The 27,701-nt window shown below is 42.5% G+C and overlaps 4 pseudogenes; 1 reads left to right on the forward strand and 3 right to left on the reverse strand.

Annotated features, from left to right (window-relative positions):
• The first annotated feature begins 205 nt into the window (after positions 1–205).
• LOC113904899 lies at positions 206–1,261 on the forward strand (annotated as a pseudogene).
• Positions 1,262–10,368: 9,107 nt separating this feature from the next.
• Positions 10,369–10,953, reverse strand: LOC113904734 (annotated as a pseudogene).
• Positions 10,954–16,897: 5,944 nt separating this feature from the next.
• Positions 16,898–17,482, reverse strand: LOC113904735 (annotated as a pseudogene).
• Positions 17,483–22,699: 5,217 nt separating this feature from the next.
• On the reverse strand, positions 22,700–23,284 carry LOC113904736 (annotated as a pseudogene).
• Positions 23,285–27,701: the final 4,417 nt, after the last annotated feature.

Consider the following 27,701-nt stretch of genomic DNA (forward strand, 5'->3'; position numbering starts at 1 on the left):
GAAATTAAGGCTTCATTCAGATAGCAAGTCATACCTTACTTATCTTTATTTATATATATATCCAAAATTCCTGACATCATCAGAATGGAATGGGATGAAGTAGGAACCAAAATCAAGTGACAATACAAAAGAAAAGTTTGCATATATTTTGGGTTTTCCTCTGTCTCCATGAATAGGCATGAGATTCTGGAAGAACTTCCCAAATATGAGGACCTTAAACCACACTGGTGCTAGCCACACAGTCTTCTGCTTGCTGGGCATCCCTAGCTTTGAAGACCACTACATGTGGATTTCCATCCCCTTTGTTATTTCCTATGCCACTGCCTTGCTTGGAAACAGCCTGTTCCTCTTCATTATCCTCACCGAGCACAGCCTCCATGAACCCATGTTCCTCTTCCTCTGCATGCTGTCTGGAGCAGACCTTGTCCTCTCTGCGTGCAGAGTCCCTCAGGCCTTGGTGATCCTCTGGTTCCATGCTGGAGAGCTCTCCCTGGATCGGTGCATTTGTCAGGTGTTCTTCCTCACTTCCACTTTCATTTACAAGTCTGGGATCTTGCTGGTGATGGCATTTGACCCCTACACTGCCATGCACTACCCCCTGTGATACACCACTGTTCTTACACATACACTGATAGGGAAAATTCATATATCCATCTTCCTAAGAAGTTATTGTACAGTTTTACTGTAATAATTCTTCTGAAAAGACTGACTTTTTATAAAAGTAACATCCTCCCAAACACTGCTTGTAAACATTGTCCTGGCAAAAATTTCCTGTAACGATATCCAACAAAACACTGGAGAAGGAAATGGCTATCCACTCCAGTATTCTGGCCTGGAGAATTCCATGGACTGTATAGTCCATGGGGTCGCGAAGAGTTGAACACATCTGAGTGACTTTAACATAGAACATATGGTTTGATGTTTTGTCCTAATGTCGACCTTGGTCTTAGATGTTATGCTAATCTTTGTTTCATACATGCCTATTCTCCGTGCTGTCCTCCACATCCTTTCCCAAGATGCTCCTCACAAAGCTCTCAACATGTGTGGCTCCCATATCTGTGTCATCATCCTCTTTTATGGACCTGGGATCTTCTCAGTTCTCACTCAGTGGTTTGGATACCACATTCCATTCCATATTTACATTCTTCTGGCCAATGTCTATATTCTCATTCCACCTACATTAAATCCCATGGTTTACGGGATTAAGACCAAGCAGATTCGGGAGCTGGTAGTTCATTTACCGTTTCCAAAGCAGATATGACTATAATAATGGAAACTACCTTTGTGCTTTCCTCAATAATGCTCATCATGCTTTAGGTTAGTTTTTGTATCAAGACGTGGAAGGATACAGTGGAAATAGTAATCAAATAACTCTGTGTCTTGTTGTCATAGAGCAATTTTATCAGGGATGGGTTTGTAAATGTTTCTTGCAACGTCTTTAATAACTTATTAGATATCAGTGCCTTTGGGGTCTTAGTTCACTTTCTTATACATAGAATTCATAAATAGATTAGTTCACCTCCCTACTCCTAGGCTGGAGGTTAGAATGTAATGCCCTGGAAACAGTGACCTTTCCTGGGTAATTGTTAAACTCTTATTTACTAGGGTATTCTATGCTTTGAATGGCTACACTTGTTTTATTCCTCTCATTCAGACATTTTCCTGCCATTTGCCCCCATGTTGTAGCTTTCATCATACTTTTGCTTTTTAGACAATTATAAAATTCATATATATCTTAAAATTCATATGTATTCACCATTAACATAATGTGACCATAAATAATGAGCGTATGTATCAGTAAATCTTTATCCTTTCAAAACATTAAACATAGCAAATGTTTACTAATTCTTTCATTTTATTTATATTATCAACTGTTTGGAAGAAAGTATTCAACACGAGAGCAAATACAGTACAAACATGTAAGAGTACACTGAGCAAGCATATGTAAAAAACACACTGATATATGTAGAGGTGTAGCCAATGTGGCAAGAGTCGGAAGACCCTAAGCTCACCTACTTCCATGGGCAATCCCGAATTGCAACCATTTACAGAACAGCTATCAATGAAAATGACCCTAAGAACAGCAGAAAAGCATCTCCACAACTAAAGATGTAATGAAAGAACCACAACAAGATGCATAGTGGTGTCCTGTGTCTCCTGCATTGCAGGTGGATTCTTTACCATTGAGCAACCAGAAAAGCCCAGGAGAAGGAGAAGGTAGGACAAATTGAGAGAGTAGCATTGACATATATGCACCACCATTTGTAAAATAGATAGCTATTGGAATGTGCTGTATAACACAGGGAGGTCAGCGTGGTGCTCTGTGATAACCTAGAGGAGTGGAACACGGAGGAGGTGGGAGGGAGACTTAAGAGGGAAAGGATATAGGTATAGTTATGGCTGATTCACATTGTATGATAGAAACCAATAAAACATTGTAACCAATTATCTTCCAATTAAAAAGTATATATTTTAAAAAAGGTCTCTCTATTTTTCTGTATTTTCTCTCTCTTCTCCAGTTGGATAACTCTGTTGAAAGATCTAGGGTCTATTTTTGCAAGTGGGGGCACCTTGGTCCAGGGGTAATGCATTTGTAGTTTTGTCTTATGTGGAAAGATTCCCTTTGTACAGGCTATACTATTTTTCATTCCTCCCAACAATATTTGAGAGTAACTTAGTCCTCACATGATGCCTTCAGACTATATTGTCAAGCTTTCAGACATTTTCAGTCGGATAGTGTTTCCAATAAGGCTGACTATCTGCACAGATGAATACCAATAATCCTTCCCTACCCAACCCCTCCACTGTCCACACAAGCCAATTCGTCCTCCATGAGGTGCAGTCTGTTCCCCACTCCCTTGTACCTGTGAACGCCTCATGTCTTTCTTTGGCCAGTGGAATAATGTAGAAGTATTATATCCTCTGCCTTGTGGATTTAGAGTGAAGTGAAGCAGGAACAACAGTCAGAGGGGGATATAAATCAAGAAACAACTGAAATGAAGGATTTTAAATAAATTAATTATGAATGAAGCTACTGACACATATATTGTTAGGCTGTTGGCTCTTGGACTATAAAGTCCAATATCATCCAGATCAAGAAATACAGCTTGCTCTGACATACCCACAGCCATGTCCATGTGCCCCATCAAAGAGTCCCAAAGCTATCACTGGCATACTTAACATATCTAATTACATGTACATTCATGTCTTTCAACAATTTGCATTCAAATGCTGCCATTTCACCTACAACAACCGTCTGAATATTTCATTTGCCTCTGTGTCTTAACTGGAATTATATTTGTCTAGTCAAGAAAAAACCACTGTATGCCCAGTAGCACATCTAATTCTTTATTTTTCCATTCCTCACACTTAGAAACATATTATTGTTAGTTATCATTAAAAATGACAAATTTCCCCTTCCTTTAGCAAAACCACCAACACCAGTGGTGTTAATACCACCTGGAAATGATTGTCTCACTGTATTTAACAGCACCTATTCTAGTCCCAGCCCCCCAACTCTGGGTTTGTTTTTTTTTTTAATGGAGTGCCAGAAGTTCCACAGAGAATGTACCGGCACTCTGGTCCGAACTGTGGCTGGTTTTCATGGATCTGAAGCTTAAAAGACCTTGCCATTGTGAGGAGCATCCTTAGAGGCTGGTAAAAGGACCATCCATTGACAAAGATCAGGACTCAGCATCCTGGGACTGCAATCACCTTGAGGAAGTCTGGAAAATACCTTTGGAATGCTGCCGGCAATTCATGAGTGCGTGCATGCTACGTCACTTCAGTCACGTTTGACTCTGTGGGACACCATGAACTGTAGCTTGCCAGGCTCCTCTGTCCATAGAATTCTCCAGGCAAGAACAGTGGAGTGGGTTGCTATGCCCTTATCCAGCCAGAAGTTCATAGTCCTGGCCAAATTCTGTAGGTAACATCCACCGCTCCACATAAATGATCTCTGTGTTCCCATCACCCTCTCTAATCTGTCGCCAACTCTCCACACAAGGAAGCCCCAGGTGCTGCGGGTTTCAGGAGGAAACATGAGCCCAAGCAGCCTCCCAGCAAACTTTTACTCACCTTCTGTTCTCATTCACAGAAACTCCAGCAACCAAAAGTTCACCCACTCAATGCCCACAGTGTTCAGGGTTTTGACAACTTCCTCATCTGCATTTTTCTAACTCTACAAGAGACACCAGCTTCTATAGTTCCACAAGAAATCTACCACTAGATCAAAATGTGAAACACTAAATTCACCAACCTTAAAGTTCTAACTCCCCAAACATTTTTATATTTTTATGACCGTTATGGTGACTTAGACAAATCACGTTCCACAATCTACTTTATTTCCTATCCCATTTGTTTTAATTTATTCACAGACACATTGTATGTTTTTAAGTAAATTGAAAAAAATATTTTTTGGTCTATAGTTGATTTAGAATGTTATTTTAGTTTCTACTGTGCAATAAAGTGAATCAGATATACACACACTCATACATATCCCCTCTTTTCAACCTTTTTTATCCATATGTATCTATACAGGTCACGACAGAGTGGAGGAGTTCCTTGTGCTATAGACAAGGTCCTTGAGCACGTGCATGCTCTGTTGCTCAGTAATATTGGACTCTTTGCAACCCCATGGACTGTAGCCCACTAGGCTCCTCTGTCCATGGGATTTTCCAGGCAAGAATACTGGAGTGGGTTGCCATGCCCGCTTCCGGGGATCTTCCCGAGCCAAGGATCAAACCTGAATCTCTTATGTCTCCTGCATTGGCAACTGGGTTCTTTACCACTAGCACAACCTGGGAAGCCCAGAAAAGGTCCTTATTGGTTTTCTATTTTATATACACTTTATATGTTGTAATTAATCACTGTTATCTCTCCATTGCAGTACCTGCAGCATTTTACTCGTCTGTCATTTTTGACATCCCTCGCCCAAACTGATAGGAACTCAACCAGCATGAAGAAAGAACTTCTTAGGAAACAAAGCTTTTTCTCCATGGAATTCACATGGATTGAACAATAAGAAACCAGAGGGCTCACTTTGTAAGATCCCTGCACTACCACAAACAAGACGACACTTTTTCTATAATTCAGAGGGTTTCAATTTACTTTACCTAATGTCATGAGCTATTTAATTGAAAAAATCATGCCGGGATTTTAGTAAATGCTGCCCATAATCTACGCTGTTTCTCTTAAGATTGGCATTAGTAAAATACATACAATCTAAATATAAATATATTTCTAAGTAAAACAATTCACCAGAATGACATCTCAATAAAAATTTATATAGTTATATAAAACTACAAAAGAGAAAAAAGGATATTGTTTTAAAATGATGAAATAAACAAGTTTCTTTCCTGATTATACTGAACAAAACACGTCCACCATTCCATTATAAGCCTTCATTAGTTGATCTGAAAAGCAGAGTCATTCAGGTTCACTTCCTTGCAGAGCCATGTGAACACTGAACTGTTCCCTCCAAGTCAAGTCCCCACACCATCATCCCTCACATTGGAAGGTTTTTGATGGCTCCCAGTGACTCAAGTTCTATTATCCATATAATGCTTTCCCCCTGCATTTCCATGCTTGGGTGGGGTGCACCTGAAAAAAAATCATAAGGATGGCTTTTAGCGAAAAGGGCTATGAGATCCTTGCACAGCAAATACCGCCTAGCCCAATGTCCAGGCGCAGGTTCTTACTGACTAAGAAGCTGAAGCCAGATAAGATCTTCAGTAGAAGCAGACCGTGTGTAGAAAGCTCTTGCCTGTTTTCCACTGGGCTGCCAGGAGCACCTCAACCAGAGGGTCTTCCAGGTGGTCTACCTGCTGGAGGCATTCGCAGAGCTCACAGATGATAAGACCCAAGGATGGCATCTTCGGGGTCGTTGTCCATATGTCAATGAGAGGGTTCCTATTCTCTTGACAATTCTTTATGTGAAGTCACTAGAACAGGTCCCATTCATAGCAAACCCAACCAGCACAAAGATCACTCATACAATACCAAAGATATTCAGTGTTGTTACATTTGCCCAACTGCTTTTGTCTACACCCTCCCCCAAGACAGCAACTTCCCAAGATCTATCCAGATCTCTGCAGTACATCTAAATCTGAAGCAGGACACTCATCAACCTTCAACTGTCAACCCTCAAATCTTTGTTATTTTTGCAGCTCCAAGGACTCTTAGACAAGCCATGTCCCACCATGCATTTCATCCAGTCCCATTCCCTTTAACTTTTCCATGGACACTTTCTATGTTGAGTTTCATCACTGGAGTCACTCCTTCAGAACACCAGCTACACTTTTACATGCTTTATCATATTTGCCTCCTCCATACCCCTACAGACAGGAAATCAACCAAAAATATTTTCTCAATTCCTTCCAGTGAATGTTCTGACAAAAGTAAGATCTCCTGGACAGATCATTTCTCTCTCTCATAAAAGGTCCCCAACATTCTCTATTTCCATTTTGTGTTCCCATCATTGGAGATGATCATCTCAACACACTATCGGATCCCTTTCCCATTCCTGCCCTGACTGCCTCAACATTAGATGAAAGACTGACCTTGAAGCTCATTGAATCTACCCAGAAAGAAACCCTCACCTCCCTACCGCCAACACTGCCCCATGTAGATAACTGCACCCAGTCACCGGTGTGGAAAGACAGAAAATTGACATTGCACAAATGGTGCTGGGAAAGCTGGTCAACCACTTGTAAAAGAATGAAACTAGACCACTTTCTAACACCATACACAAAAATAAACTCAAAATGGATTAAAGATCTAAACGTAAGACCAGAAACTATAAAACTCCTAGAGGAGAACATAGGCAAAACACTCTCCGACATACATCACAGCAGGATCCTCTATGACCCACCTCCCAGAATATTGGAAATAAAAGCAAAAATAAACAAATGGTACCTAATTAACCTTAAAAATTTCTGCACATCAAAGGAAACTATTAGCAAGGTGAAAAGACAGCCTTCAGAATGGGAGAAAATAATAGCAAATGAAGCAACCGACAAACAACTAATCTCAAAAATATACAAGCAACTCCTACAGCTCAACTCCAGAAAAATAAACGACCCAATCAAAAAATGGGCCAAAGAACTAAATAGACATTTCTCCAAAGAAGACATACAGATGGCTAACAAACACATGAAAAGATACTCAACATCACTCATTATCAGAGAAATGCAAATCAAAACCACTATGAGGTACCATTTCACACCAGTCAGAATGGCTGCGATCCAAAAGTCTACAAATAATAGATGCTGGAGAGGGTGTGGAGAAAAGGGAACCCTCTTACACTGTTGGTGGGAATGCAAACTAGTACAGCCACTATGGAGAACAGTGTGGAGATTCCTTAAAAAACTGGAAATAGAACTGCCTTATGATCCAGCAATCCCACTGCTGGGCATACACACTGAGGAAACCAGAAGGGAAAGAGACACGTGTACCCCAATGTTCATCGCAGCACTGTTTCTAATAGCCAGGACATGGAAGCAACCTAGATGTCCATCAGCAGATGAATGGATAAGAAAGCAGTGGTACATATACACAATGGAGTATTACTCAGCCATTAAAAAGAATACATTTGAATCAGTTCTAATGAGGTGGATGAAACTGGAGCCTATTATACAGAGTGAAGTAAGCCAGAAGGAAAAACATAAGTACAGTATACTAACGCATATATATGGAATTTAGAAAGATGGTAACAATAACCCGGTGTACGAGACAGCAAAAGAGACACTGATGTATAGAACAGTCTTATGGACTCTGTGGGAGAGGGAGAGGGTGGGAAGATTTGGGAGAATGGCATTGAAACATGTAAAATATCATGTAAGAAACGAGTTGCCAGTCCGGGTTCGATGCACGATACTGGATGCTTGGGGCTAGTGCACTGGGACGACCCAGAGGGATGATATGGGGAGGGAGGAGGGAGGAGGGTTCAGGATGGGGAACACATGTATACCTGTGGTGGATTCATTTTGATATTTGGCAAAACTAATACAATTATGTAAAGTTTAAAAATAAAATAAAATTAGAAAAAAAAAAAAACAACAAAAAAAACAAAAGCAAGTCTTCCGCTCTCAGCCTTCTTCACAGTCCAATTCTCACATCCATACATGACCACTGGAAAAACCATAGCCTTGACTAGACCGACCTTTGTTGGCAAAGTAATGTCTCTGCTTTTCAATATGCTATCTAGGTTGGTCATAACTTTCCTTCCAAGGAGTAAGCGTCTTTTGATTTCATGGCTGCAATCACCATCCGCAGTGATTTTGGAGCCCCCCAAAATAAAGTTTGACACTGTTTATTCTGTTTCGCCATCTGTTTCCCATAAAGTGATGGGACCAGATGCCATGATCTTCGTTTTCTGAATGTTGAGCTTTAAGCCAACTTTTTCACTTTCCACTTTCACTTCCATCAAGATGCTTTTTAGTTCCTCTTCACTTTCTGCCATAAGGGTGGTGTCATCTGCATATCTGAGGTTATTGATATTTCTCCAGGCAATCTTCATTCCAGCTTGTGCTTCTTCCAGCCCAGAGTTTCTCATGATGTACTCTGCATAGAAGTTACTAAGCAGGGTGATAATATACAGCCTTGACATACTCCTTTTCCTATTTGGAACCAGTCTGTTGTTTCATGTCCAGTTCTAACTGTTGCTTCCTGACCTGCATATTGGTTTCTCAAGAGGCAGGTCAGGTGGTCTGGTATTCCCAGCTCTTTCAGAATTTTCCACAGTTTATTGTGATGCATACAGTCAAAGGCTTTGGCATAGTCAATTAAGCAGAAATAGATGCTTTTCAGGAACTCTCTTGCTTTTTCCATGATCCAGCAGATGTTTGCAATTTGATCTCTGGTTCCTTTGCCTCTTCTAAAACCAGCTTGAACATTTGGAAGTTCACAGTTTACGTATTGCTGAAGCCTGGCTTGGAGTATTTTGAGCATCACTTTACCATCGTGTGAGAATCCACATTTAGAGGAGTTCAATGATGCTAAAGCTGAAACTCCAGTACTTTGGCCACCTCATGTGAAGAGTTGACTCATTGGAAAAGACTCTGATGCTAGGAGGGATTGGGGGCAGGAGGAGAAGGGGACAACAGAGGATGAGATGGCTGGATAGCATCACTGACTTGATAGACGTGAGTCTGAGTGAACTCCGGGAGTTGGTGATGGACAGGGAGTCCTGGCGTGCTGCGATTCATGGGGTCGCAAAGAGTCAGACAGGACTGAGTGACTGATCTGATCTAATCTGATCTGAATACTCCTCTACTGAACCTCAATGAACTTTTTTTTTTAAATTTTATTTTATTTTTAAACTTTACATAATTGTATTAGTTTTGCCAAATATCAAAATGAATCCACCACAGGTATACATGTGTTCCCCATCCTGAACCCTCCTCCCTCCTCCCTCCCCATACCATCCCTCTGGGTCGTCCCAGTGCACTAGCCCCAAGCATCCAGTATCGTGCATCGAACCTGGACTGGCATCTAGTTTCATACATGATATTTTACATGTTTCAGTGTCATTCTCCCAAATCTTCCCACCCTCTCAATGAACTTTTTATGCATGAAGAAAATCCTCTTGAGGTAAGAGCGATTTACCTTGTGGAATTCATTCAGCTTGAACAGTAAGAAACCAAGGTGTTCCTGTTGTAAGATCTAACCCCTACCAAAAATTAGGAGATCCATTTTCTATAAACTAGAAGCTTTTATTTCATTTCATGAATATTGAATTGAACAGATCATGCTCACATTTAGCAATCAATGCCTACTATTATCAAACCTGAGTTTCTATGAAAGTAGCAGTTGCCAAAATACATACAGTCTAAAAATAGATTTCTAAAGTTCAAACATTAAATATAATCATATCTCACTAAAAAGAAAAATTCATTTATACTGATGCATGATACCAAAACGACAAAAGGAAATTGTATTAAAATGATGAAGTAAAAGAAATGATGGAATGGAAATGGTGTGGGGTTTGTTTGTTCTTCTTCCCTGAGTGTCCTTCAACGCATCACTGGTCCATTGTAAACCTTGGTCTCTTGATGTGGATAATGGAGTCCTCTAGGTTAACTTCCTCGCAGAGCCCTGTGAGCCCTGAAGTGTTCCTTCCAAGTCAAGAATCCATACCATCAACCCCCACCATGGAAGGGTTTGGATGCCTCCAGGGCGTTCATGTTACTTTGGCAGAAAGAGATTTCCTTCTCCACTTCCTTCCCAGGCTGGAGTGTACCTGGAAAAAGTCATGTAGATGGCTTTTAGCAGAAAGGCCTTGGAAGCCGCTTCTGACAGAAAATAACCACCTAGCCCAATGTCCAGACACAAGTACTTACCAAGAGGAGCGGCAAGCAGACAAGATCCTCAGTAGAAGCAGACCGTGTGCAGAAAGCTCTTGCCAGTTTTGCGCTCGGCTGCCAGGAGCACCTGGACCAGAGATTCCTCCAGGTTGTCTGCCTGCTGGAGGCGTTCGCAGAGCTCACAGATGATGAAAGACCCAAGCGTGGCCTCCTCCAAGTTGTCGGCCATGTCCACGTTGATCACGTGCACAGGCTGGAAGGTCTCCTGCTCTCGGACCCACAGCTCCTCCACCACCCTGTCGTAGACGCTCTCCTCACAGGTGAAGATGACGTCAAAGCGATCTCGGCACTCTTGAAATCTTTCCGGGCGAGGCTTGATTCTCTCGTTTCTTCCCAAGGTGTGTAAGATGCCGTTGCTATTATAGCGTTGTCGGTCTTTGCGCACAAGGTCCTTGCGCATCTCCTCATAGGTGGTGGAGAAATCGTAAACCACGGGGAGGTTGCGTGCAGCTCCTGGGAGTGTGACTCGAGACCCAGCTCCGAAGGACCTGACTTGGAATCCTTTCCTCCTGAGGATGCGGTGGGCCTCCATGCTCCTGTTCATGTTGCTCATGCAGACCACAGCCACACTGAGCGGATACGAGGGCATGGTGGCGCCACTTGGGACTCCAGCCAGACGCCTGGACTTCAGGGGCTGAGGGAACTCTGAAGGCCAGGGGATGACCGACTGGGTCCAGTTCTTCCAAGGAGTGTTAGAGTCAAAGAAGAAAGAGGGCGTTTATATGGAGGCACTTGTCCTCAGTGGGAGGAGAAATCTTGATTGATGATTGGCTTAACTCTTGACTGATTGGATTTGAATGGTGGGCTGGGAGCAGAGAACCCAGTGCTGTTTTCTGAACAATCCCAGTGATGCAATCACCCAACCTCAATGCCACTATGTGCCCACCTAACCCCCACCCCCCTCCTGAGCATTTTGCCATCTCCAGTTAACCCTATCTGTGCCTGTGTGTATGGGGCTAGAATTGGTATCAGGCAAAACAACTAGACACTCACTGGCTTCTCACCAGCCTTCCAAAGAGCTGAAGACATGCATGTGGAAAAGGTCTTTGAGATTCCTGAGCCTTCTAATACAATGATGCAAAGAATGACAAAGAATGACAGGGGTTGTTCCCCGGATTTTCATTTTAGAGTTCATACTCCAGCAGAGCAGTTGTGAACTGTGAACTTTCAGATGTTCAAGCCGGTTTTAGAAAAGGCAGAGGAACCAGGAATCAAATTGCCAACATGTGCTGGATCATAGAAAAAGCAAGAGAGTTCCAGAAAAACATATACTTCTGCTTTATTGACTATGCCAAAGCCTTTGATGGACATAAGTTTGAGTGAACTCTGGGAAATGGTGATGGACAGGGAGGACTGGGGTGCTGTAATTCATGGGGTCACAAAGAGTCAGACATGACTGAGCGACTGAACTGAACTGAGAGCAGTGTGCTAAATCCTAGGAAGGCATTCATGGCTCTTCTTATCATTCAAGAAAAGCATGCACCAGTGTCAAAAGCAACCTCTGGAAAATATGACTGCCATTTGATAGGGTTTCACAAGTTGGAAGAACACCACATTTTTTTCCCTTTCTCTTTTCTTCAATTCTTCAGAATTCTGGAGTGAACTGAACAGATCCTCCTCCCTTATCGTGTCTCCAAAAGCAGCTCAGTCTGAACACTCCATACTCAAAATAGAAGCCTTTTCATTGCTTTTTTCCATTTGCATAGCTGGTGAAACAACCGTACAGATATTAAACTTGAGGTTGGGACATTGACCACTAAGGAGACTTAATGCTGTCTTCCTAGAGCCACAGACTGAGTGTTCAGTCCGTTGCAGTGATTCTCCGAGTGCAAAGAGTCCTATGTCAGTAAACAGCCCAAGTCTACTCAAAGTGTGACCCCCAGAGCATCAGCATGAACTGAAGGGGAGCTTGTTTAACCTGGAATTGGACTCCCAGACCACTGAATTGGATTTCAGGCATGTGCACTTAAGATTTAGAGCAAGTTGACTAATAGCAGGGATTTCAGAAACTTGACTGGACCTCGGAAGTCGCTGAGAAGCACTGCCTCTAGATGGGAGGTTGAATATTCTGAAGAGAAAAGCCAGATTAGAGAAAAGGCCAGGCACACCTGAAAAGGTAGTCAGCTCTCAAATATGATGTGACAATGTTTTTTAATAGTCACTGCCTGAGACCTGAGAGAGAGAGAGAGAGAGAGAAGAAAGATCTCTGAGCCCAAACTACAATCATGATACTACAGGAGGAAGTTATTTCATCATGGTCCTTTCTCTTCATAGGATGGCTCTAGGGTCACACAGTGGGGAAAACCTCTACTTCTCATCTGCTTTGTGTGCTCCTGAATTTCTCTCTCAGACTCAGGGTGGGGATGGGGGGTTCTTGTTCAGCATGCCAGCACTGTGGCAGCCAACAGTTGAGCTCTTAGTGCTAGAGCAGTGCTCTGTCTGCAGTGCTGGTAGAGGAGACCTTACAGGGCAGGGTTTCCTTCACTTTCTGCCAAATCTGAGCCCTATTTAACTGGACACCATCCCTGTTTTTCACCTTGAGATAACCTTGAATATGTTTTCATTTATATGAAGATTGATTTCCTTTAGAGTCAGTTCTCTTTTGAATGATGTCAACATCTTTTTTAATGATTACTACCTCTTTTCTTTCTTTTTTTTAAAAAATCAATCCTGTAGACAAAATCTCTTCTCCTCAAAGTTATCTTCTGACTTTCTGGACTTACCACTCTGGGGAAGCCCATATTCTGTCAATTCTGGATGTAAAATCAATAGATACAGGTCAAATACTTAACAAACCCTACAAGTGCACACATCACCCATTCAACACCAACAATATTTGGCATTATCACTTCTTCCCCAACTACCTTTTTCTGCACACTCCCTGCGAGAGCAGCTTCCATACTTCCACCCAGATCTCTGCCACTACATCAAAATCCAAAGCAGGATATTCACCAACCTTCAACCACCCACCTTCCAATCTTTTGTTTCTCTTTTTCAACTCTAATAGCTCTTAGACAAACTATGCTTCAGCATCCATTTCATCCAGTTCCGTTCCCCTTATTTTTCCATGGATACTTACTATGTTAAGAGGCATTACTGTAGTCACTTCTGTGTAACATCTACAGTTTTTGAACCAGTTGCACTCTCTCATATTTGACTCCTGCATATCCCCACAGACAGGAATTCAACCAACAGCTTTTTCTGCATGTGGATTTTCTGGCAAAATAAGTTCACCTGGACAAATCATTTCTCTTTCTTTCAAAGGGCTCCTAAATCTCCCTACTTCAATTTTGTGGTCCCATCATTGGAAAAGATGATCTCAGCTGACTCCTACTCCTTCTCCATTCCTGACCGTGACTGTCCACCCTCAGATGAGAGACTGATCTTGAATACCACTGACTCTACCAGGAAAGAAAACCGTCATCTCCCTACCACTGCCCTCTTCAGATATAGATGCACCTGCTCACATGTGGGGAAAGACAGAAATTGAGAGTGCTTCTATATCCATCCCTCTCTCTTCTCTTCATCAAGTCTTGTCTTTTCAACTCAAATACCTCCCTCTGCTCCCACAGCTTCTCCCCCTATGCAGAGCCACCTCCCTACTCCTCAGTGCACTCCTGTCCTCAGAATGTCCTGTACTCCCTGATCCCTCCAGACCCATGGAACTCCATGCCACCTACACAGATAAAAAAGTCCACACTTACTTTCTGATAGTGAGTAAACTACTTCACCATACCAGCTACCTCTCCTTTGTTTTCTCCTGGAAGTCACATAGGACTTGGTGGCACAGCTGGTCAGAACCAAGAATGTTTCACTGCCGAGCAATGCAGATCCATTTTCGGAGGAGCACAAAACAAAAAAACAACGAATGTTTGAAGTGAGAAGTAAATTCTCAAGAGAAAAGAATGCTTTTCTACATGGGATTTATAGGCTTTAAAAAAAAGGAGATCAAGATACCCAGTTGGTAAGATCCATCCCCTACCACAAATGAGAAGACACCTTTTCTTAAATTAAAGAGTTTTATTTTGATTTATGTCATTTTGTTTATTTAAATGAGCTACATAGTTCAACAGATAGGGCTTCGATTTTAGTAATAAATGCAACCACGGGTTACAGCGATTTCTAATTTTCTTTCATAAATAAGCTATTTGATTAAACAAATCATGCTTGGATTTTCCCCTAAAAAAGCCACACATGATCTACCCTGAGTTTCTAATAAAGTAGGCATTCATCAAAAACAAACACTCTAAAAGCAAAAATATTTCCAATTCAATATAATTTCGATTCAATGTATTCCCATCCCACTTAAGAAAAAACAACCCGTCGTATCGACACCATGCCAAAAGGACAAAAAGAAATCAGTATCCATATAGATCAATAAAATAGAAACTGTTCCTTTTTCTCAGAATATCCTTCAATGCATTGCTTGTCCTGGGCTCTGTGATCAGCTTTGATTGTCCATCCAGAAGAGAGTCCTCGAGATTAACCTCCTTGCAGAACCCTGTGAACACTGAGTCCTTCCTTCCAGGTCCAGTTCCACACCATCGTTCCCCACATTGGAAGGGTTGGCATGTCATGTTGGCATGAGAGGGTTCCTATTCTCCTGACAATTCTTTATGTGAAGTCACTAGAACAGGTCCCATTCATAGCAAACCCAACCAGCACAAAGATCACCCATTCAATATCAAAGATATTCAGTGTTGTTACATTTGTCCAACTGCTTTTGTCTACACCTTCCCCCAAGACAGCAACTTCCCAAGATCCATCCAGATCTCTGCAGTACATCTAAACCTGAAGCAGGACACTCATCAACCTTCAACTGTCAACCCTCAAATCTTTGTTATTTTTTCAGCTCTAAGGACTCTTAGACAAACCATGTCCCACCATCCATTTCATCCAGTCCCATTCCCTTTAACTTTTCCATGGACACTTTCTATGTTGAGTTTCCTCACTGGAGTCACTCCTTTGGAACACCAGCCGCACTTTTACATGCTTTATCATATTTGCCTCCTCCATACCCCTACAGACAGGAAATCAACCAAAAATACTTTCTTAATTCCTTCCAGTGAATGTTCTGACAAAAGTAAGATCTCCTGGACAGATCATTTCTCTCTCTCATAAAAGGTCCCCAACATTCCCTATTTCCATTTTGTGTTCCCATCATTGGAGATGATCATCTCAACACACTATCGGATCCCTTTCCCATTCCTGCCCTACTTACCTCAACATCAGATGAAAGACTGACCTTGAAGCTCATTGAATCTACCCAGAAAGAAACCCTCACCTCCCTACTGCCAGCACTGCCCCATGTGGATAAGTACACCCTGTCACCAGTGTGGAAAGACAGAAAATTGACATTGCTTCTAAATTCTTCCCTCTCTCTCTCTCTCCTCTTCAGCATGTTCCATCCTTCAACTCCACCATCTTCCTAGGATCCCACAGCTTGTCCCCCTGTCCAGAACATCCACTTTACTGCTCAATCCACACTCCTCGGGAAATCCTCTACTAGCTCATCCCATGCCTCCAGGTACACCCTTGCTCCATCCTGCCTTTGCTCTGTAAATAAAGTCCACATCAATCTTCTGACATAGCAAGATACCTCATTCAACCAGGCCAACTCCCCCTTCCTTTAATTTCTGCTGTAAGTTACACATGCCTAGGTGTCATTGCTGGTCAGACCCAAGATGATTCACTTCCCTACACATAGAATCCACGTTTAGAGGAGTTCAATAATCAATGAAACTTTTATGCATGAAGAAAATCCGCTTGAGGAAAGAGTGCTTTACTCTGTGGAATTCATTCAGCTTGAACAGTAAGAAACCAAGGTGTTCCTTTTGCAAGATCCAACCCCTACCAAAAATTAGGAGATCCATTTTCTATAAACTAGAAGCTTTCATTTCATTTCATTAATATTGAATTGAACAGATTGTGCTAACATTTTAGCAATCAATGCCTGAGTTTCTATGAAACTTGCATTTACCAAAATATATACAATCTAAAATTAGATTTTTAAAGTTCAAACATTAAATATAATCATATCTCACTAAAAAGAAAAATTCATTTATACTGATGCATGATACCAAAACGACAAAAGGAAACTGTATTAAAATGATGAAGTAAAAACCAATGATGGAATGGAAATGGTGTGGGGTTTGTTTGTTCTTCTTCCCTGAGTGTCCTTCAACGCATCACTGGTCCATTGTAAACCTTGGTCTCTTGATGTGGATAATGGAGTCCTCTAGGTTAACTTCCTCGAAGAGCCCTGTGAGACCGGAAGTGTTCCTTCCAGGTCAAGAATCCATACCATCGTCCCCCACCATGGAAAGGTTTGATGCCTCCAGGGCGTTCATGTTACTTTGGCAGAAAGAGATTTCCTTCTCCACTTCCTTCCCAGGCTGGAGTGTACCTGGAAAAAGTCATGTAGATGGCTTTTAGCAGAAAGGCCTTGGAAGCCGCTTCTGACAGAAAATACCACCTAGTCCAATGTCCAGACACAAGTGCTTACCAAGAGGAGCTGAAAGCAGACAAGATCCTCAGTAGAAGCAGACCGTGTGCAGAAAGCTCTTGCCAGTTTTGCGCTCGGCTGCCAGGAGCACCTGGACCAGAGAGTCCTCCAGGTTGTCTGCCTGCTGGAGGCGTTCGCAGAGCTCACAGATGATGAAAGACCCAAGCGTGGCCTCCTCCAAGTTGTCAGCCATGTCCACGTTGATCACGTGCACAGGCTGGAAGGTCTCCTGCTCTCGGACCCACAGCTCCTCCACCACCCTGTCGTAGACACTCTCCGCACAGGTGAAGATGACGTCAAAGCGATCTCGGCACTCTTGAAATCTTTCCGGGCGAGGCTTGATTCTCTCGTTTCTTCCCAAGATGTGTAAGATGCCGTTGCTGTTATAGCGTTGTCGGTCTTTGCGCACAAGGTCCTTGCGCATCTCCTCATAGGTGGTGGAGAAATTGTAAACCACGGGGAGGTTGCGTGCCCTTCCTGGGAGCCTGACTCGAGATCCAGCTCCGAAGGACCTGACTCGGAATCCTTTCCTCCTGAGGATGCGGTGGGCCTCCATGCTCCTGTTCATGTTGCTCATGCAGACCACAGCCACACTGAGCGGATACGAGGGCATGGTGGCGGCCACTTGGGACTCCAGCCAGATGCCTGGACTTCAGGGGCTGAGGGAACTCTGAAGGCCAGGGGATGACCGACTGGGTCCAGCTCTTCCAAGGAGTGTTAGAGTCAAAGAAGAAAGAGGGCGTTTATATGGAGGCACTTGTCCTCAGTGGGAGGAGAAATCTTGATTGATGATTGGCTTAACTCTTGACTGATTGGATTTGAATGGTGGGCTGGGAGCAGAGAACCCAGTGCTGTTTTCAGAATAATCCCAGTGATGCAATCACCCAACCTCAGTGGGTGCCCACACAACCCCCACCCCTTCCTGAGCATTTTGCCATCTCCAGTTAACTCCATCTGTGCCTGTGTGTATGGGGCTAGAATTGGTATCAGGCCAAACAACTAGACTACTCACTGGCTTCTCACCAGCCTTCCAAAGAGCTGAAGACATGCATGTGGAAAAGGTCTTTGAAATTCCTGAGCCTCCTAATCCAATGATGGAAAGAATCACAGTGGTTGTTCCCCAAATTTTCATGTTAGAGTTGATACTCCAGTAGAGCAGTTGTGCTAAATCCTAGGAAGGCATTCATGGTTCTTTCTATCAGTCAAAAAAGCATGCACCGATGTCAGTAGCAACCTCTGGAAAATATTACTGCCATTTGATAGGGTTTCACAAGTTGCAAGAACACCGCATTTTCTCCTTTCTCTTTTCTTCAATTCATCAGAATTCTGGAGTGAACCGACCTGATCCTCCTCCCTTATCTTGTCTCTAAAAGCAGCTCAGTCTGAACACTCCATACTCAAAATAGGAGCCTTTTCATTGCTTTTCTCCATTTGCATAGCTGATGAAGCAACTGTACAGATATTAAACTTGGGGTCGGGACATTGACCACTAAGGAGACTTAATGCTGTCACTTCAAAATGACGAGGGCAGAGATCTCTTCATAGAGCCACAGACTGAATGTTCTGTCCATTGCAGTGATTCTCTGAGTGCAAAGAGTCCTATGTCAGTAAACAGCCCAAGTCTACTCAAAGTGTGACCCCCAGAGCATCAGCATGAACTGAAGGGGAGCTTGTTTAACCTGGGAATTGGACTCCCAGACCACTGAATTGGATTGCAGGGACGTGCACTAAAGATTGGGAGCAAATTGATTAGTAACAGAGATTTCAGAAACTTGACTGAACCTCGGAAGTCCCTGAGAAGCACTACCTCTAGATGGGAGGTTGAATATTCTGAAGAGAAAAGCCAGATTAGAGAAAAGGCCAGGCATACCTGAAAAGGTAGTCAGCTCTCAAATATGATGTGAAAATGTTTTTTAACAGTCACTGCCTGAGACCTAACTCATCCTGCCAGGAAAAGCAGAGAGAGAGAGAGAGAGAGAGAGAGAGAGAGAGAGAGAGAGAGAGAGAGAAGAAAGATCTCAGAGTCCAAACTACATTCATGATACTACAGGAGGAAGTAATTTCATCATGGTTCTTTCTCTTCATAGGATGGCTCTAGGGTCACACAGTGGGGAAAACCTCTACTTCTCATCTGCTTTGTGTGCTCCTGAATTTCTCTCTCAGACTCAGGGTGGGGATGGGGGGTTCTTGTTCAGCATGCCAGCACTGTGGCAGCCAACAGTTGAGCTCTTAGTGCTAGAGCAGTGCTCCTGTGTCACTCCATAAGACTTCCTGATGTCTGCAGTGCTGATAGAGGAGACCTTACAGGGCAGGGTTTCTTTCACTTTCTGCCAATTCTGAGCACTATTTAATTGGACACCGTCCCTGTTTTTTCACCTTGAGATAACCTTGAATATGTTTTCATTTATATGAAGATTGATTTCCTTTAGAGTCAGTTCTCTTTTGAATGATGTCAGCATCTTTTTTATGATTACTACCTCTTTTCTTTCTTTCTTTCTTTTTTTTTTAAAATCAATCCTGTAGACACAATCTCTTCTCAAAGTTATCTTCTGTCTTTCTGGACTTACCACTCTGAGGAAGCCCATATTCTGTCAATTTTGGATGTAAAATCAATAGATACAGGCCAAATACTTAACAAACCCTACAAGTGCACACATCACCCATTCAACACCAACAAAATCTGGTATTGTCACTTCTTCCCCAGCTGCCTTTTTCTCCACAGTCCCCTGTGACAGCAGTTTCCATACTTCCACCCAGATCTCTGCCACTACATCAAAATCCAAAGCAGGATATTCACCAACCTTCAACCACCCACCTTCTAATCTTTTATTTTTTTTCAACTCTAATAGCTCTTAGACAAACTATGCTTCAGCATGGATTTCATCCATTTCCATTCCCTTTATTTTTCCATGGATACCTACTATGTTAAGTGGCATTACTATAATCGCTCCTGTGTAACATCTACAGCACTTTGAACCAGTTGCACTGTCTCATATTTGCCTCCTGCATATCCCTACAGACAGGAATTCAACCAACAGCTTTTTCTGCATGTGGATTTTCTGGCAAAATAAGTTCACCTGGACAAATCATTTCTCTTTCTTTCAAAGGGCTCCTAAATCTCCCTACTTCAATTTTGTGGTCCTATCATTGGAAAAGATGATCTCAGCTGACTCCTACTCCCTCTCCATTCCTGACCGTGACTGTCCCCCATCAGATGAGAGACTGATCTTGAATACCACTGACTCTACCAGGAAAGAAAACCATCATCTCCCTACCACTGCCCTCTTCAGATATAGATGCACATGCTCACATGTGGGGAAAGACAGAAATTGAGAGTGCTTCTATATCCATCCCTCTCTCTTCTCTTCATCAAGTCTTTTCAACTCCAGCACCTGCCTCTGCTCCCACAGCTTCTCCCCCTATGCAGAGCCATCTCCCTACTTCTCAGTGCACTCCTGTCCTCAGGATGTCCTGTACTCCCTGATCCCTCCAGACCCATGGCACTCCATGTCACCTACATGGATAACAAAGTCCACACTTACTTTCTGATAGTGAGTAAACTACTTCACCATCCCAACTACCTCTCCTTTATTTTCTCCTGTGAGTCACACAAGACTTGGTGGCACCTCTGGTCAGGACCAAGAATGTTTCACTGCCGAGCAATGAGGATCTGTTTTCAGAGGAACACAAAACACAAAACAACAAATGTTTGAAGCAAGAAGTAAATTCTCAAGAGAAAAGAATGCTTTTCTACATGGGATTTATAGGCTTTGAAAAAAAGGAGATCAAGATACCCAGTTGGTAAGATCCATCCCCTAGCACAAATGAGAAGACACCTTTTCTCTTTTTTCTTTTTATAAAAATTTATTTATTTTAATTGCAGGTTAATTACTTTACAATTTTGTATTGGTTTTGCCATACATCAACATGAATCCACCATAGGCATACACATGTTCCTCATCCTGAACCCCCCCTTCCACCTCCCTCCCCATACCATCCCTTTGTGTCGTCCCAGTGCACCAGCCCCAAGCATCTGTATCCTGCATTGAAGCTGGACTGGTGATTCATTTCATATATGGTATTATACATGTTTCAATGCCATTCTCCCAAATCATCCCACCCTTTCCCTCTCCCACAGAGTCCAAAAGACTGTTCTATACATCTGTGTCTCTTTTGCTGTCTCGCATACAGGGTTATCGTTACCATCTTTCTAAATTCCATATATATGTGTTAGTATACTGTATTGGTGTTTTTCTTTCTGGCTTACTTCACTCTGTATAATAGGCTCCAGTTTCATCCACCTCATTAGAACTGATTCAAATGTATTCTTTTTAATGGCTGCATAATACTCCACTGTGTATATGTACCACAGCTTTCTTATCCATTCATCTGCTGATGGACATCTAGGTTGCTTCCATGTCCTGGCTATTATAAACAGTGCTACGATGAACATTGGGGTACACATGTCTCTTTCAATTCTGGTTTCCTCAGTGTGTATGCCCAGCAGTGGGATTCCTGGGCCATAAGGCAGTTCTATTTCCAGTTTTTTAAGGAATCTCCACACTGTTCTCCATAGTGGCTGTACTAGTTTGCATTCCCACCAACAGTGTAAGAGGGTTCCCTTTTCTCCACACCCTCTCCAGCATTTATTGCTTGTAGACTTTTGGATCGCAGCCATTCTGACTGGTGTGAAATGGTACCTCATAGTGGTTTTGATTTGCATTTCTCTGATAAGGAGTGATGTTGAGCATCTTTTCATGTGTTTGTTAGCCATCTGTATGTCTTCTTTGGAGAAATGTCTATTTAGTTCTTTGGCCCAATTTTTGATTGGGTCATTTATTTTTCTGGAATTGAGTTGCAGGAGTTGTTTGTATATTTTTGAGATTAGTTGTTTATTAGTTGCTTCATTTGCTATTATTTTCTCCCATTCTGAAGGCTGTCTTTTCACCTTGCTTAGAGTTTCCTTTGTTGTGCAAAAGCTTTTAAGTTTAATTAGGTCCCATTTGTTTATTTTCACTTTTATTTCCAATATTCTGGGAAGTGAGTCATAGAGGATACCTTTTCTTAAAGAGTATTATTTTGATTTATTTCATTTTGTTTTATTTAAATAAGGTACATAGTTCAACAGATAGGGCTTGGATTTTAGTAATAAATGCGACCATGGAATACACCAATTTATAATTTTATTTCATAAATACATTATTGGATTAAACAAATCATGCTTGGATTTTCCCCCCGAAAAACTACACCTGATCTACCCTGAGTTTCTAATAAAGCAGGCATTCATCAAAGACATACAATCTAAAAGCAAAAATATTTCAAATTCAATATAATTTCCACTCAATGTTATTCCCATCCCACTTAAGAAAAAACAACCCATTGTATCGATACACCACACGGAAAGGACAAAAGGAAATTAGTAATAAAATAGACACTGTTCCTTTTTCTCACAATATCCTTCAATGCATTGCTTGTCCCTGGCTCTGTGATCAGCCTTGATAGTCCATCCAGAAAAGAGAGTCCTCGAGATTAACCTCCTTGCAGAACCTTGTGAGCACTGAGTTCTTCCTTCCAGGTCCAGTTCCACACCATCGTTCCCCACATTGGAAGGGTTGGCATGTCTACCGGTGTTCCATGTTCCCCGTGCCGTGTGATGCTCTCCTCCTCCACCTCCTTCACTGGGTGGGGTGTACCTGACAACACATCATACAGAGACGGCCTTTAGCAGAAACGGCTTTGAAGAAGCCTCTCCCAGAAAATACCCAGCAACTCAAGAGTCCAGGCACGGGTTCTTACCAACAAAGGAGCTGAAACCAGCCAAGATGCTTCCTCAGTAGAAGCAGACCGTGTGCAGAAAGCTCCTTCTTGTTTTCTCCTTTGTTGCCTGGAGCAGCTTGGCCAGACGACTTTGCGTGTCATCTGCCTGCTGGAGACCCTGGCAGAGCTCACAGATGATCGAGGCTCCAAGGCTGGCTGCCTCCAGGGTGTTGTCTATGTCCACATTGACGAGCGGCACAGGCTGCCACATCTCCTGATCCCTGGCACACAGGTTGGCCACCACCCGGTTATAGGCCCTCTGCCCACAGGTGAAGATGATGTCAAAGGGATCTGGGCACTCTTGAAACCTTTCTGGGCCAGGCTTGATTCTCTCATTTCTTTTCAGGATGTGTAAGACTCCATTCCTTTTGTAAAGCTTTTGGTCTTTAGAGAAGAGGTAGCTGTGCATCTTCTTATAGGATGTGGAGAAGTTGTAGCGCACTGGTGGGTTGCGTGCCCCTCCTGGGAGCCTCACGTGGGATCCGGCTCCAAAAGACCTGACATGGAACCCATTCTTGCTGAGGACGCGGTGGGCTTCCATGCTCCTGTTGACATTGCTCATGCAGACCACAGCCACCCTGAGTGGGGAGGAGGGCATGGTGGCAGCCTCTTGGGACTCCAGCTGGACAGGAGGACTTCAGGGTCTGAGGGGGACTCTGAAGGCCAGGGAGATGACCGGCTGGGTCCACTTTTGTAATGAGCATTTGAATCAGAGAAGAGAGAAGGCCTTCATATGGAGGCATGGGCCCAAGGTGGGTGGAGACCTCTTGATTTGGTGATTGCCTTAACTCTTGAGTGATTGGATTGAGATAGTGGACCCAGTGGGGTGACCAGAACAACCTGGTGATCCAATCACCTAATTCCACTGCCAGGAGGTGCCCATCCGGCTTCCTTGCCACCCCAGAGTCCTTTGCCAGGTACGGTTAACCCTGTATGTGCCTGTGTATATGAGGCTAAGTTTTGTAATTCAATTACCTGAACGTCTGCTCTCCACCCTGGTCTGGCTCCCTGGTTGGAGTGTTTTGTAATCTCCACTTCATCCTCTGGGCCACATTTGGAAGAGGCTACTATGCATATAAGACAATGTGTCCAGGCTACTTCCAAGCTTGTCATCATTCTCTCTACTGAACCAAGAACATGCATATGAAAAGTGTGTTTGAAGTTTTCAAACTTGCAGTAAATTCATTATATGTATAATTGCAAGAGTTGTTTCATATTTATTTCCTACAATTGATAAAATAGGATTATAATTTTGTTAAATTATGGGGGAAGCACATAATTTTGCCCATAAATAATAACAAGATTCACCAGTGTACAAAGCAACTGTTTGGAAAACACCCCTCCTGTTAGTGTTGCAGGAGTTTCAAAACACCCACATCCTCCATTTGATTTTCTTGAGTTCATAATGTTCCTTCAGGGACTGGAGCCACCTCCCTGGCTTTCCCATGTTTTCTAGTACAGCTCTCTCTGAACACTCTATGCTGAAATATAGTAATTTTAAATTCCGTTTGTCAGTTTGCAGAGGTGACCTACCAAGGTTATAGACCTAAAAATTATGAACTGTACACCAAACAGTAAGGAGACACAGTCTTGTCTCTTCAAAATCGTTCAGAAGAAGCATCCATTTAGAAACTCACAGATTTTTTGTCTCTGTGCCTCTGTGAATTGTAGTGATTGTCACATTGAAGGAATCCTACCTCAGTGAACAGACTTGATCTTCTCCAAGTAGGAGTCCCAAAGCCAGGACATTAACATTGATCCAGAATGTGGGGTAAGGTAACTTTGGACCTCAGGCCACCAAATTGGAAAATCTGGGAGTGGATCCCAGAGATCTGGGATGTACAAAGCCCTTCAGATGAGAACAGCTGACTCAAAGCAGGGGTTTCTGAGCCTCAGTTGAGACTTGGGAGCTGTGAGAATTTGTTCAAAACAGGGCATCAAGAATACAAGGGAAGCAGGACATTCAAAAGATAAAGATATTGTCAAAGAAACACCATGCATAAATGAAAAGGTAGTCAGAAGCTACATACAGCATGAAATTTTATTAGAGTAGTGATCCAAACCTGAAGGTGTCTAACAAACCTTGTATAGCAAGATCTTGGGGTCAAAGTGAAACAGAACAGGACCCTATGGTCTTTCCCCACTATGTGCTCTGCCTGCTTTTGTCTCTGAAAAAAATTAGCTAAACGATAAGTTTAATCATGAAGCGAGAGAATGCAGAAATAAAGGAGAACAGTCCATCTAACAAGACTAAATAATAATAGTTTAATCATTAAGTATCAAAATATCTACTTCTGCTTCATTGACTACAGTACAGTAAAGCCTTTGACTGTGTGGATCACAAAAAACTGTGGAAAATTCTTCAAGAGATGGGAATACCAGACACTGTTACTGCTTCCTGAAAAATCTGTATGCAGGTCAAGAAGCAACAGTTAGAACCAGACTGTCTCCAAATTGGGAAAGGAGTATGTCAAGGCTGTATATTTTCACCCTGCTTGTTTACCTTCTATGAAGAGTACATCATGTGAAATGCCAAGCTGGATGAAACACATGCTGGAATCAAGATTGCAGGGAGAACTATCAATAACCTCAGATATGCTGATGACACCATCCTTTTGGCAGAAAGCAAAGGGGAATTGAAGAGCCTCTTGATGAAGGTGAAAGAGGAGAGTGAGAAAGCTGGCTTACTATTCAGCATTCAAAAAACTATGATTATAAGGGAGGAGCCAAGATGGCGGAGGAGTAGGACGGGGAGAACACTTTCTCCCCCACAAACTCATCAAAAGAGCATTTAAACGTCGAGTAAATTCCACAAAACAACTTCTGAATGCTGGCAGAGGACATCAGGCACCCAGAAAAGCAACCCAACTCTTCGAAAGGAGGTAGGAAAAAATATTAAGAACAAAGAGGGGAGACAAAAGAGGGAGGGACGGAGTTCCGTCCCGGGAAGGGAATCTTAAAAAGAGAGAAGTTTCCAAACACCAGGAAACCTTCTCACTGCCGAATCTGTGCCGAGCTTTGGAAGCACAGAGGGCAACATAACAGAGAGAAAAAATAAATAAACAATTTAAAACTCGCAGATTGCGAGCCCTACGGTAACTCCCCCAGCAGAGAAGCAGCGCAGACGCCTGCATCCGCCATTGGCGAATCGGGGCTGGGCAGGGAGGCGCGGCGTGGGCTGCATCGCAGAGAGTAAGAATCTGGCCTGAATACCCTGAGCGCTATCTGAGCGAAATAATTTGGGCTAGCAAACCAGACTGTGGGATACCTACCACGCGAAAAGCCAGCCCTAACCTAAGACCGCCAGGCCCGCGCACGGAACAAAGGACTGAACAGAGATAGCCGGCTGCAGATCTTCCCCCTCCGGTGACAGGCAGCCAGAGCCGGAAGGGGGCAATCGCAGCCCCAGAGAGACATTATCTATAAAATTGTAAGCAGGCTTCTTTGCTAACTAAAACTTCTTGGGGGTCTGGACGGTCAACATCTGCCTGAGAAGGTGCGCCGGTTTTACATCCAGATAACCGAGTGGCGGGGAGGCGATAAGTCGCAGCATTGGCGCTCGCCTGGGAAGAGCAAATTGGCGCTCGGACCTGGGAAGAGTACAAAACGCAGGCCCAACTGAGTCTGCGCCTCTGAGGACTACCCGAGTGCCTGAACCTGAGCGGCTTGGACCTGGGAGGTGCATGCAGCCCAGGGCCAGCCTCGGATTGTTCCCGGCGGAACAACCTAGAGTCCGAGCAGTGTGGACAGGGAGGCTACACGCGCCGTGAGCGGGGGCAGACCCAGGGTGGCTGAGGCACTGCGAGCCCACGCCAGTGTTATTTGTTTGCACCCACCCTCCCTCCCTCCCCACAGCGCGACTGAACAAGTAAGCCTAAAAAAAAAAAAAAGTGTCCTCCACCGTGCCCTTTGAGTCAGGGCGGAAACCAGATACTGAAGAGACTAGCAAACAGAAGAAGATATAACAGAGGGAAACGCCTTGGAAGCTACAGGCAATAGATCAAAACCCTGTGGTTACTACGGACTACATAGGAAGGGGCCTATAGATCTTGAGAAATATAAATCTGACCAAGGAACTAGCCAAAAATGAACTGAACCCACAACACCCACAAAAAAAGAAACAAAAAAGTCCTAGATATATTTTTATTATTTTTATGATCATTCTTTTTTTTTAAATTTTAAGTCCTCTATTGTTCCTTAATTTTCACTTTTATAACCTATTACTTTGCAAAAAAAAAAAAAAAGACCCTATTTTTTTTCTTCTTCAGCAAACTTCATATATATATATTTTATAATTTTTTGACCTTGTTTTTTTTTGTTGTTGTTGTTGTTGTTGTTGGTTTTTGTTTTTTTCTTCTTTTCTTTAACATTGTATTTTTGAAATCCCAAACTCTACTCTAGATTTTTAATTTTCGCTTTTTGGTATATGTTATCAATTTTGTACCTATAGTTTTTTTTTTTTTTTTTTTTATAATTTCTGGGATTTTTTTTTTTTTTTCTCTTCTTCTCTGTTTCTTTCTCTTCTTCTTTTATATAACATTGTATATCTGAAATTCCAAACTTTACTCTAGATTTTCAATTTATGCTTTTTGGTATTTGATATCAATTTTGTACCTGTATTCTCTTTATAATTTTTGTGACATTGTTCGTATTTGTTTGTTTGTTTTCTCTCTTTATTTTTCTTCTTCTTCTTTTTTTTTTTTTTTTTTTTAACATTGTATTTTTGAAAATCCAAACTCTACTCTAGATTTTTAATTTTTGCTTTCTGGTATTAGTTATCAATTTTGTACCTGTACTTTCTTTATAATTTTCGTGACCTTGTTTGTTTTTGTTTGTTCATTTTTTCTCTCTTTCTTTTCCTTCTTCTTTTCTTTAACATCGTATTTTTGAAATTCCAAACTCTACTCTAGATTTTTAATTTTCGCTCTCTGGTATTAGTTATCAATTTTGTACCTGTACTTTCTTTATAATTTTCGCGACCTTGTTTGTTTTTGTTTCTTCGTTCTTTCTCTCTT

This window comes from Bos indicus x Bos taurus, chromosome 15, assembly GCF_003369695.1.
Source record: "Bos indicus x Bos taurus breed Angus x Brahman F1 hybrid chromosome 15, Bos_hybrid_MaternalHap_v2.0, whole genome shotgun sequence".
NCBI lineage: Eukaryota > Metazoa > Chordata > Mammalia > Artiodactyla > Bovidae > Bos > Bos indicus x Bos taurus.